Source organism: Mustela nigripes, chromosome 11 (assembly GCF_022355385.1).
Source record: "Mustela nigripes isolate SB6536 chromosome 11, MUSNIG.SB6536, whole genome shotgun sequence".
In the NCBI taxonomy this organism is placed as follows: Eukaryota; Metazoa; Chordata; class Mammalia; order Carnivora; family Mustelidae; genus Mustela; species Mustela nigripes.
The window spans coordinates 31,837,825-31,849,902 of NC_081567.1; the positions used below are offsets into that span (position 1 = coordinate 31,837,825).

The following is a 12,078-nucleotide window of genomic DNA, read 5'->3' on the forward strand; positions in this document are numbered from 1 at the left end:
AAAACATCAGTACAGCCGATGCTGGAATACCTGCCCTCCGTAACTGACCACTGAGGGCCCTACAGGTAGCCACCAGGCAGGTGTTAAGCTGTTCCCTGACCTCCTAGACCAGTATTTTTCCTGGTCCCCGACCCTCAGTGCTGACCCCAGGCCTGCAAGAGAAAGATCCAGTGGCGTCTCAGCCCCTTCCTGCTCCCCATTCATCCTGCACACGCTGGCTGAGAGCCTCTGCCCTCAGGAGCACCCAGGCTCCCAGCTCAGGCAAACTTTGGTCCCCTCATGTCTGGAGATGCGGGCAGTGTCACCAGTGGCAACTCCCACCTTGTGCAAAGCAGGTAAAGGTGACCCCCACACACACTGAGACTGACCGTATGTCAGTGGCCACATGCAGTGTCAGAACACAGCGAACAGTCATTGCCACTTCCACACACGGAGCTCACTTGGGGCGGACTCTGGGCTGGGGACCTTACCTGGGTCATCTTGTTTTGCTCTTGTCACCCCTGTGAAGTAGTGTTAGGATGAGCCTCTGCGAATTCCAGAAGAGGAAGGTGAGGCTCTGTCGTTGAATGTCCAAGTCAGGCTTGGAGCTGCCTGACTCAAGAGATAGCAGAGCAGGAATTAAACCCATGGAGGCTGATTCCAGAAGGCAGATGCTTAACAAGTCCCCTGTCAGTTGAGAGGAAAACTTCAAAAGCTCAGGGAGGAATGGGCATTTTTAGAGCTCAGGGAATTGCTTGAGGCAGAAAGTTTCTGGCAGGGAATAAAGACAGGCTCTGAAAGCATGAGATGTCAGTCTGAGCACCTTGACCTAGACACTGGAGACCTGGAAAAGCACCTCGGTTTCCTCTAGTGGTCAAGCCCAGTTCGTGGCTAGCATAGGGAGACGTGGAGTGTGGGGCTTGATGAAATTGATCGGTGACGTCTGCTTGGGTTCTGGGAAAAAGGAGTAACAGCATGCACACACGCAGCTGAACACAGACACACACGGAGACACACACATGAACACGCGCAGAAATGGGCATATGCACACACTTGTCCAAATACACAACCCCACACACTCAGAGACACAGGGATGTACACATACACCCACAGATACATATAAGGAAACAGGCACACAGACACACACGAGGCTTGCTACCTAAGCTGCTGAGGACAAGAGAACCCCAAACTCACACTACCTTGAATGATGACCCTACACATTTTTTGGACTAGTCTCCCTACAAAGAAGTCTCCCAAGTTTAAAAAAAAACACACACACACACACACACACAAGTGTTTAATACCCGCCTCCTAGCACCTTCCGTGCTGGCGTGGGCTTCCCACATCACCATGGAAACTGTGCCACCTGGCACTTGCCATTCAAAAACTTTTGTGGCATTCAGAAACATTCACGTATGTCAGAATGACATTGATCCGTTCCAGATAGGTGACCCTAGTTTTGAACACGGTTCCAAGGACTCCTGGAAGGCAGAATGCAGAATGACTTTCCCGACGCGGGGTGAGTCACCAAGAAAAGGCAACATTGTCCGTCCACAGGGCTGGAGATTTCCGGTCTTGAATGCTGCAGGCAGCCCTGCCCATCGAAGAAGAAAAGATGCCCCAAAGGAAACAATCACCTTGTAGCTTTATAATAAGGGCCTGCAGTTTCATTCTCACCAAATGTCTGTAAAAACATATAATGGAGTTCTCTTTTATATTAAGTTCGTTGATAGCATTTCATGTTATCCAATGGGCCTTCAGAATAAATTGATTTGTAACATGAGGCTTTTAGGAATGATGGGTGCTCCGAGGCGCACCGAAGTGAAGTAAGTGAAGTAAGCAGCCCTAGATCACACAGGGGACTCGGGATGTGAATCCAAGTCTGATCCCCAAGCCTGCAAGTTGCTCCCATTCTGTAACTCCCCTTCCTGTGAATGGGGAGCTGATGTTCTAGATCCCATGCCAGACCCGTCTCCTTCTTTATGTCCTTGACCCCACGCCCCACCCAACCCCCAACTCTGCCTTTCCCTCTTCCCCACTACTTGTATTTCTCTGTGTGTTCATCTCCTAGGACTGCCACAAACCGGGTGATTTCAACAACAACTGTATTGTCTTACAGATCTGGAGACCAAAGTCTAAGATCAAGCCGGAGGCAGAGTCAGGTCCTTCTGAGGTCTGGGGGGATGAACCCTTCCAGACTTCTCTCCTGGCTTCTGGTGTTCCTTGGCTGGTAGGGGCTTCACACTGATCTCCGCCTCTGTCCTCACACAGCTAGGACCAGGGTCCCAAGGTACTCACTCCGCCGCTGGCAAGGGACATCTTGGGGCCCCCACCCAAGAGGCTTCTTCGGGAAGACCTCACAGAAAGGGTCCCAGCCAGCTGCGAAGGGAAGCCCCCCCACCCCCGAGGACACCTAAAGTGGGTTCTTAGAGATTCCACTTCTAATGTTACAGAGCATTTCGGTCCTGTTTATTGAGGCAGTTTGAAATAGCCAGTATCTAAGAAGCAACCTTGTGGTTCTGAGGGAAAAAATCATGCCGGTCTGCTCTCTCTCTCACCCATTCACACGTGCGCGCATGCACGCGCTACACACACACACACACACACACACACACACACACACACACACACACCACACAGTGCCCACGCTCTGCCAGCAAGTCTCAACCAAGGTATGGTGTTGCGAGCAGTTGTGAGGTGTGTCATCAAGTAATCTGTTGCTAAGAATAAATTTAGTCCCAAATGTTGCAAATATATGTACAAGTAGATTCAAGGTTATTCCCGTGGAACATCAGCCTCACTCACTGCGTTCTGATTACGTATCTCCAGCAGGAGCGGGAAAACAAGCACGTATGGCCAGAGCAAGGCACTGGAACGAGAAGCCTAGAGACAGCCTCTCTGTGCCCCACGCCCTGGGAGATACGGACGGAAATGTCAAGCTTTCTTGTCTGTACTAGACTCAGATGCATGTACTGGGGCTAGACCTGCCCCAGGAGGAAAGGAGGTGCACATGACCAACGGAGGTCAGGAAGGATTCCCAGTTATCGTCCAGCCAACTGATAAAACATGTTACATCTGATCTCAACAGGTCTTGGCAAGCGTGGGAGGGTGGAGAGAGGACTTCCTCCAACATGGCAGAATGGAGCACTGTCCATCTGGATGCAGTTATCTTCCTGACCTCAGTTCCTATGGCTTTCCCACTTGTTCACTCTGCCCTAAAATCTCCTCATAATCACCAGGAATGTCCCTGCCTCAGGGCCTTTGCACTCGCTAGCGCCTCTGCCTGGAATGCTCTTTTCCTAGTTCCCCGCGTGACTCATTCCCTTTAAGTGTTTAGTCCCAGGTCACATATATCCTGAGCCATATTTTCATACACACACACATATACACACACACATACACACACACACACACACTTTCCTCCTCTGTCCGCTCTCTTCTCTGCCCTTCTTCCATAGCATCCACAGACCACCAGAAACACATGCGTTTTACCTATCCCTTTGTTTCTCACCTGCCTCCTCCAACACACACCTCCACAGTATGTCAGCACCAAGAGGGCAGGGACTTTGTGGCTTACTTGTTCCCTGCTGGGCCCCCAAAGTTTGGAGCAGTTCTTCCCCGGATGGGCAATGCCTCTTTGTTGAAAGAATCAAGATTTCAAATGCAAAGAACCTTTGATTTCACTTTTTAAGAAATGCTCTGCACTTGTTTTCTGTGGTTGCCTAACAAATGAACAACTTAAAATAGCACCCACCTATCAGGTCCCGGCTCCCTGGATCGGAGCTTTCAGCCTGGTGCGGCCAGAGTCCCCGCTCAGACTGAAGGCGAGGGGTCTCAGGGCCGCTGTGCTCTTTTCCGGAGCGCAGGACCTTCTTCCAGGCACATTCCTGTTACTGGCAGAAAGCGGTCCCTGATGTCCTCGCTGGGTGTCCGCTGCGGGGTGCTCTCAGCTTCTAGAGCCGCTCGTCTCCACAAGGACCCTCCATCTTCATTCCAGTGTGGCATTCTCTACCCCTTCAGGCTTCCTGATTCGCACCTTCCCGCTTCCTCTTCTGCGCCCAGCCAGGGAACAGGCTCGGCTCTTGAAGGGCGCGTGCACTCGGGCCGCCTGGGTCACCTGCACGTCTGAAGTTAGCGGACTTGGGACTCACGCGCACCTGTAATACCCCGTCCCAGCAATACCTAGATCCGTGTCCGAAGAGCCGGACAAAGGGAATCCAGGAACATCTTTATGACTCCGCCCCCTCCACCGTCCTAGGCAAACAGCCCGCAATGGGCACGAGGAGACAGAGACGAGTGTGCTGGCTGCAGAACTAGTTAGAAAAACATAGGACACCCCCACTCCCGCCACCGCCTGTCCGTCAGCAGGAAACGGGACATTCCACAAGTGTGGGAAGAAAACAAGGAGGGGGGCCTGGGTGGCTCAGTCATTAGGCGTCTGCCTTCGGCTCAGGTCATGATCCCAGGGTCCTGGGATCAAGCCCCCCATGAGGCTCCCTGCCCAGCAGGATGCCTGCTTCTGCTTTTCTGACCCCCCCCCTTGTGTTCCCTCTCTCCCTATGTCTCTGTCAAATCAATAAAATATCTTAAAAAAGAGAAAAAAACGAGTCAGAGCCCAAGAGCCCATTTTTACCTGCTGATTCTACATAGCGGGCCCCGCCCTTCTCCCGGGGCTTTGGAGCACCAGCCCGGGAGCGAGGCTCCCTGAATCTGAGTCTCTGCTTCTTAGCTTCCCGGCTGTGTGAGCGTGGTGACCGTCAGAAAATTCCTGCACCTCAGTTTCCTCATCTGTAAAACAGACACGGTCGTCCTAGTGGCCCACCACAGGGACTGTATGGATGAATTAAGAGAACACTTACAAACTGCTCGACTCGCGGTGGGAACAGAGCTAAATAGAGGACAGCTCTCTCCCGCTCTGTCGTTAGCAACATCGCTCTCCCTTCCGACCTGCCCGTGAGGTCTCTCTCTCCTGCATGGTACATGCCCACAGGCCCCAGCTTCGTGTTTCCGCACATGCAGATGTGGCACTTCTTCCCCTGCTGTAGATAGAGATACGGGATGTTTCCACTCTCTTATTTATACCAATAAGGCAAGCGTCACAGCAATCGGGCGCTGTACTCTTATTTTTAGGCAAGGGCTTCAGGATGTTCTGCATGTGGTTGGATACGTATGTGTACGCCTCGAGACCCGTGCAGACCTGGCGTGTCGGGTCGGTTGCACGTGCTCGGCTCACGGTGCCGGCAGTGCAGCGACGCCACCTCCCTAGAGTCTGCAGCAGACTTGAGACGGGAGGAAGAGGCTGAGGAATCTCCTGGACATGGCCCTTCGAGGTTTAAAATACAGGGAGTCTCAGGCAAACCAGGGAAGCCAGTCACCCGAGCCACAGCCCCGGTGAGCGTTCCCCAGACGTCACTTCATACTCCACATACACAACCACTCAGGAGTGGAACTCGGGAGCCAGGATCTGGGTTCAAATCCCGCTCCATCCCTCCCTCGTCATGCAGCCTTGGCAAGATGGTCAAGTCGCAGCGCCTCCAGAATGCTCCGCGGCAGAGTGGGACAGATTATCAAACCAAGCTCGATGGGCGTGAAGACTAAGTGAGCCAGTACGTAGAAAGCACTGAGAGTCGTGCCTGGCCCAGAGCAAGCACTCAGTAAACCTCTGCGTATTGTTACTAGCGTATCTGCCACCATGCCTGCTGGCTGTTTAAATATTTTTATATCTATACATTCTTAAAAAGCATAAACACATTTACTGCAAAATGAAATTGCATATCACTACCCTAACTGCAGAGCCAGGGCTTACAGCCACAAATAGAAGGGATCTATGAACATAAATGCATAAATGCATACCTGTTTTTTGAGTTGGAGAAAGCTGAGGCCCCACTTACGGGATGCAGACACCCTAGGGAAATCCAGCCATTCTGGACAGGTGGAAAGGGTCTAGGAGACAGTGAAGGACAAGATGAGGTAGAATCAGGGCTCAGAACTGATTTATGGCTGGCCTGTGAACTCCAGGCCAGATCTAAGCACACCAAGCGCCCCCGCCGCCCGCCCCCACATAGGAAGAGCCAATAGGACAGAGGCCTGCATGGCTCTGAAGGTTGAGAATCTGACTCTTGATTTCAGCTCAGGTCATGACCCAGGGTCATGATACCGAGCCCCATGTCAGTCCCTGTGCGCAGCCAGGAGTCTGCTTGAGAGTCTGTCTTTGCCTCTCCCTCTGCCCCTGCCCCTGCCCCCGACTCTCCCCAGCCTGAGATGAAATGCCTCCGTTCTCACCGTATTTGGGCCTCCCGCAGGCAGCCTAAGGGAATGGTTGGGACACTCCCCGCACCACCCCTTCCCCTTAGACAAGTCACGTCACCTTTCTGAACCTCGGTGAACACCCTTGGAAAAATGGGCACATGAGCATCTACCTCTTGTGATTGTCATCACCCGGCAAGGACCAGATGGGACAGAGATAAACATGCCTTGTGGCTTTCAAACCGTTCAGGAAGCGTTCACACTCACCACTTGGCCTTTCCGGGTCTCAAGAATTATTCTGTGGCAGCTTCTGATCACATGGCCATTCCCGAACTCTCCCATACCCCTGAGCCTCGTGGCCTGGATGAACCATGAAGGTACAGAAGTGACAGAGGCAGAACGCTCTTCTGTAGGCCAGGAATGAAGGGAGGCTAATTTTACCACTTTTAGGTAATTGTTCTTTTTTTTTTCCCTCCCTTGTACTTGAAAATCTGGTCTCCCACTTAAAAATACTTCAAACATTGAGCTTGAATCACAGTACGAACTTCAAGTGACCGGATCATAATACAATCCGTGCACCTGCTCATGGTCTCCCATGATTAAATGATACGTTCATTAATGGCTCTCTGCTCCTTTACCAGAACATTCCCTGCTAAACGTAAACACAAACACCAAAACCCAGGGTGGCTGAGAGCCGAAGCTGACCCTGAGCTGGCCAGCAGCAGCACTGGGTAGAACACGAGAGTCGGCAGACAGTGGGCACGACCAGATCCAACCCAGCCCTAACCCTCTGATCCGCTGATTATCTATGAGGCCGTGCAAAGACAGCAGAAACTAAAAACCCTGCATGTGTTTTATCTGGCATCATCCTCACCACCATTCTGCAAACTAGGTGTTTTTACCGTGACTTCCCATTCACAGATAAAGAGACTGAGGGTCAGAGAGTTCCCCTGACTTGCCTGCCCAAGGCAGAAGAGTGAGGCGATGTCAGAAGCCAGTGCAAACCCTGCTGTCTCCACTTTACAAGTGTGTGTGACTGCATCCGTGTGTGTCCTTTACCACAAAGTAGGTAATCATCTGTGTTTCCCTCCTCCTCCTCCTCCTGCTCTCCCTCCAGCGTGGGCATCCAGGCAAGAAAGGAGGCCTCTCATAGGATTAGGACAGATCAGCTGTGCATGTCTACATGCTCAGAGCTGCCGCTATGAAGAGGGCTGTGCTTTCTCCCTTCTGGAGCTGAAACTGTCTTCGTGGAAGATCTGGAAAGTCATATAAATAGCTCGGGTACACGCCAACAGCCACCTTCAAGCTCTGAAGTGACACTGTCCTCCCCTGAAATAACTCAGGGATTTGGGGAACAAAAGGGCTGCACTTTTGATCCCCCCCACCCCGTAACAGTGAAGACAGGCTGTCCAGAAATCACCTCCGTCCTGCTCCCAGGCTCTCCGTAACTCATCCCTCCAAGGCTCTCCCAGTCCGTCAGTCCCACACTGCAGGGAACAAGCTTGAAGATCCAGGAGGGTCTGTTCTCCAGTTAACAGATGGGGAAACGGAGGTCCACAGGAAGTGTACTGGCAAGTGTGATGGTTAATTTTGTGTGTCGACTTGACTAAGCGGTGGTGCCTGTTTCTTTTGATCAAACACTAGTCTAGATGTTGCTGGGAAGGTATCATGTAGTTGTGATTAATGTTGACATTAGGTAAAGATTACTGTCCAGCCTGTGGGTGGGCCTCATCTAATCAGCGGAAGATCATCCAAGCAAAAGCTGAGGTTTCCTAGCAAAGAAATTCTGCCCCGAGTCTGCAACATAAAAATTCGGCCTGAGCTTCCAGCCCGCTGGCCTGTCCTTCAGATCTGGGATTTGCCAGCCTCCACCATCATAGGAACCAAGTCCTTAAAATTTAAAAAAAAAAAAAAAAGGATTTTAAATATACTGGATTTCATTTATATTTATGAATGCTATATATATATATGATATTACATATATTTCTCTGGAAGATCAATGGAGCAAGTCAAGACAGAGGGTGGAGAGGACAAGAGGAATCATGTGAATGAACCACCACCAGGAGCTCCTGCCTGTGTTACCTTGGTAAAGCCTCACCCACAACCCACAGAGCCAGGTTTTGCCCTTTACTCGGGGTTCAGAGAGCTTGAGTGACCTGCCCAGCGTCACACAGCTGCAAATCAAACCCATGCCACCTGCCACCACCACCCATACCCTCCGAACACCATGCAGCCAGCAGGAAGATGGCACCCAGAAGGTAAGAGGCATCATTCCCTTCCAGGGTTCCACGGGGAACACCCCTCAAATCCTTCTATGGAAGGTCACTGAGGTCAGAAACCAAGAGGCACCGTTTTTAGTGGCACAAAATGGAAAACCCACCTCAAAACTCCCTTCAGCAATAAAGGGAACATCTTGGTGCACGCGTGTGGGAAGCCCAGTGGTAGATCTTCTCTCATGGGCTGAGAATGGGCGGCAACAGCGTCTCCCCTAGAGGGTGCCCGCGTTCCTCCCAACCCAGCATGACCCCCTCAGGCTCTCCACCGTGACCCCGGACACTTGCAGCTTCCACGTGAAGCCAGGAGTTCCTGAGAAAAAGAGAAATCCTCTGCTGTAGTCCGAAGGCTTGGGGGCGGGGGGAGACCCCAGTTCTCTGCCCTCTCACCTGAACTAATGGAGTGGTCAGGAGCCACACTGCCTGGGTTCAAATCCCTGCTGTGTCACTGACCCGCTCGCTGTGTCCCTTGGACAACAGTCTTAACCTCTGTTCCTCCATTTTTCCACCTCTAAAATGGGAATAATAATATACTTCCTTCAAAGACTTGCGGTGATTAATAATTAACGGGTTGCTTTACATCTGTAATATGCTTAGAACAGTTACCAACACACAGTCCACAGGCTATACAAGTGAGTGTTAATTAAAATACCAGAGCTGGGGGTCAAAATATGCCGCTTCGACAGGCCCAGGCTGCACCTCTTTACCTGGAACCCAGCTCTGCCCCCGCCTGAGCCACCAGAATTAAGGGGCACAGGATGAATCTCCACAAGGAAATGGATTTGCTCTTAACAAAAGGAAGGAGGCTGGCAGGCAGAAGGGCCAGACTAGCAGCTGCCTACCAGCACGGCCTCAGTGAAATGCCACAATGCCTGATTATATTCCTCCCCGTTGGGTACAAGCCTGAGGTCGAAAGCAGCCTTAAATTGGAAAGATAAAAAACACCCTAATTACGCGCAAGGATGAAGTAAAGCAGGTCACCCTGTCCTGCTGCCACAGCTTTCGTTGTGCTTCTACCCAGCGAAAACGAAACCTGTAAAACTCAGGCATTTACAAATCTACCCTAGGCTCATTTACTCATTCGACAGGCATTGAATGAGCCCCAGAGGTGGGTTTCCCCGCAAGTCACCTGCTTGAAGCTTCAGGGGCTGTCTCCCCGATGGGTCTCTCCCAAAGCCTTCTGCCTCATTTGTTATTTGTAATTCTGTACTCTTTTGCTTAGAGATGTTGTCCCTCAAACTGTAGAAGCTTGAGGCTGCACGAATTTGGGATTTGCCCTCCGTGAGCTCCTGTTAAGTGCCAGGAGGAAAGGGAGTACGGCTGCGGGGATGAATCCAAACGGGATGCCTGACTTCGAGGAGCGCCCTCTCCTGGCGGACAATGGGAATGAACATGCGAAGCAAATCCCAGGCAAGACAGGTGCTGGAATTCATTCATCCACTGAACTGACACGCATCCAGTACCTATCACATGCGAGGCACCAGGGGTCCTGGGATGCAAAGTCAGAGGAAGGCTCTTCTCTCAAGGAACTTATAATCAATCAGTCAATCAATACCAAAAAATCAGTACAAAAAAAAAAAAAAATAGGGTGAGGAGGGGACATATGGTTAGAGGAATGCCTTCAGTGGTCGGTCAGGCCAGGCCTCGTTGAGGAGCAGTGCTGGTTTACGAACACGGAGAGGCCGCAGCTGTGTCAAGGGGGAAGGGAGTCCCAAGGAGAGCCAAGCGCATGCCAAGGCCCTAAGAAAGGCCTGACCGCAGTGCTGCAGAGGGAAGAGCAGAGACAAGGCCGGGATGGCCAGGACGAGCAGAGCCAGGGGCAGAGAGTGGCAAGATGAGGTCACAGGTGGCGAAAGTCACCCGATCCTGGAGGACTCTACTGCCAGGGTGAGAGGGCTGGAGGCTGAAACTGGAAGCCATCGGGGTTTGATGGCAAGGGAGTGGCATGGTCTCGGGAACATTATAAACAGAGCACACTGTCAGGTAGAAGCAAGGCCCGCCCAGGGGTTGGCAAACATTTCCCAGAAGTTTTATAACCTCCTGTGGTAGGTGGTGGGGAAACAGGCCTCTTGGATGTTACTGGCGAGCATATAAAAGGGCCCAGCTCCTATGGAGGGGAATTTGGCAACATTTAGCAAAATTTCATAGGCATTTGTCCACTGACTCAAAATCCGAGTCCTAACCATCTATTCCAACATACGCTGGCAGAATGACAAAGGGTACAGGAAGCTACTCACTGGGGAATCACTTATGACGACACAAGACTGGGGATCCCCGGTCCTGGGGCCTCAGAAGGGGGCTGGTTTAAATAACACGGTATGTTGAGCCAGTCCTGTCCACGACACAGCTCTCCAAGTAAGGCGCAGAGCCTTGCCCTCTGCTACGCAGTGATCGCCACGATGTCCTATTAGAAAAGCAAGGTAGAGAAAATTGTGTCTGTTTTGTTACCATTTACCTAAGAAAAGAGCTGGAATATGAACAGATGTTTTTTAATGGGAAGATAAAGCAAAAATAAGAATGAGTTCCTACAGGGGGAGGGAAGAGACAGTTGAAGGGGAAGAGGGAGAAACTAGATGTCGCTGAACAAATTGTTTCGATTTGACTTTAAAATATTGTGCTATTTTAAATAACACATTTTTTACTTAAAAGTTAAATGTTTTTTTTTTTAAGATTTTATTTTATTTTATTTTAGAGAGGGAGAGCGAGCGCTCAAGCAGGGGGAGAGGCCGAGGGAGAAGATGACAAGCAAACCCCCTGCGGAGCGTGGAGCCCCACCCAGGGCTCAGTCCCAGGATTCTGAGATCATGACCTGAGCCCAGATCCAGAGTCGGACACTTGACCAACTGCGCCACCCAGGTGCCCCTAAAAATTTAAATTTCAAAATTGTTTTAGTTCCTCAAAATTAAAAACAAAGGGACGCCTGGGTGGCTCAGTTGGTTAAGCAGCTGCCTTCGGTTCAGGTCATGATCCCAGCGTCCTGGGATCGAGTCCCACGTCGGGCTCCTTGCTCAGTGGGGAGCCTGCTTCTCCCTCTGCCTCTGCCTGCCATTCTGTCTGCCTGTGCTCGCTCTCTCCCTCTCTCTCTCTGATAAATAAATAAAATCTTTAAAAAAAAAAAAAATTAAAAACAAAATGAAACCAATGAGCCTAACTGTGTATCGACTTGGTGACATCCCCATATGGAAAAAAGTTTAGTCGGGTGGCTTTAAAAATAGTGATTTCGGGGGTGTCTGGGTGGCTCAGTCATGATGTTGGGGTCCTGGGATCGAGCCCCGCATCAGGTGCCCTGCTCAGTGGGGGCCTGCTTCCCCCTCTCCTCCCGACTCATGCTCTCTACCACTATTTCTCTCTCTCTCTTTCTCTAATAAATAAAGTCTTTGGAGAAATAAAACTAATTTTTAAGCATCCCTAGTAAGAAATACATGAAGAACAAAAAAGGGACAGCAAACAAAAGTCTGTTTTCATTCATCAAATCATCATGGGGAATGTTATTATTTTCCTGAGACCATTCTGTGCGTGATAAAATAAAGCAAATGCGTAATTATGTAGGCTTTCCTGGAACTTGGGTATGGAAGAAAGA

At 50.8% G+C, this 12,078-nt stretch overlaps 1 long non-coding RNA gene across 4 annotated transcripts; it reads right to left on the minus strand.

Moving 5' to 3' along the window:
* Positions 1–715: 715 nt before the first annotated feature.
* LOC132027232 (uncharacterized) lies at positions 716–10,890 on the minus strand. Of its 4 annotated transcripts, none has more exons than XR_009407106.1 (8): positions 10,736–10,890; positions 8,606–8,811; positions 6,493–6,632; positions 5,833–5,922; positions 4,927–5,018; positions 4,613–4,767; positions 3,734–4,136; positions 716–1,663 (listed from the first exon to the last, which is right to left on the minus strand). It is a non-coding gene; the product is annotated as an uncharacterized LOC132027232 (long non-coding RNA). The 4 variants fall into 4 exon arrangements; XR_009407107.1 differs by having other exon boundaries at positions 3,734–4,104; positions 4,839–5,018; XR_009407104.1 differs by having other exon boundaries at positions 4,839–5,018.
* Between the last annotated feature and the right edge of the window lie 1,188 nt (positions 10,891–12,078).